The following is a 293-nucleotide window of genomic DNA, read 5'->3' as shown; positions in this document are numbered from 1 at the left end:
AATGGAGACACACATTGACTTTGAGAGACTATTAGAAGAAGTAAATAATCCAAACACTATCTCTTTTATATATATATCTATCAGTTAGGATCAGAAGCAACCAATCTTCCTGATATATCACAAGGTATACAGTCACGTGACACTACTCACTGATCACGTGATCACAGGTTGGTCTGATGGTTTGAGACGAGCAATAGATCATCAAGCAATGAGTCTGTCTCAGTCTCCAGAGACGTTTGGTACATGGCTACTGATTAATAAACTAAAGGAAACAAATGATGTAATACTGATGT

At 36.9% G+C, this 293-nt stretch overlaps 1 long non-coding RNA gene across 2 annotated transcripts; it reads left to right on the top strand.

Annotated features, from left to right (window-relative positions):
- LOC109588050 (uncharacterized) lies at window positions 1-276 on the top strand. Of its 2 annotated transcripts, XR_002187938.1 has the most exons (3): window positions 1-40; window positions 85-124; window positions 168-276. It is a non-coding gene; the product is annotated as an uncharacterized LOC109588050 (long non-coding RNA). The 2 variants fall into 2 exon arrangements; XR_002187937.1 differs by having other exon boundaries at window positions 85-276.
- Window positions 277-293: the final 17 nt, after the last annotated feature.

Source organism: Amphimedon queenslandica, unplaced genomic scaffold (genome assembly GCF_000090795.2).
Source record: "Amphimedon queenslandica unplaced genomic scaffold, v1.1 AMPQUscaffold_12318, whole genome shotgun sequence".
Lineage (NCBI taxonomy): Eukaryota > Metazoa > Porifera > Demospongiae > Haplosclerida > Niphatidae > Amphimedon > Amphimedon queenslandica.
The sequence above is the reverse complement of the archived record's forward strand: the minus strand, read 5'-3'. Positions and strand labels throughout refer to the sequence as shown.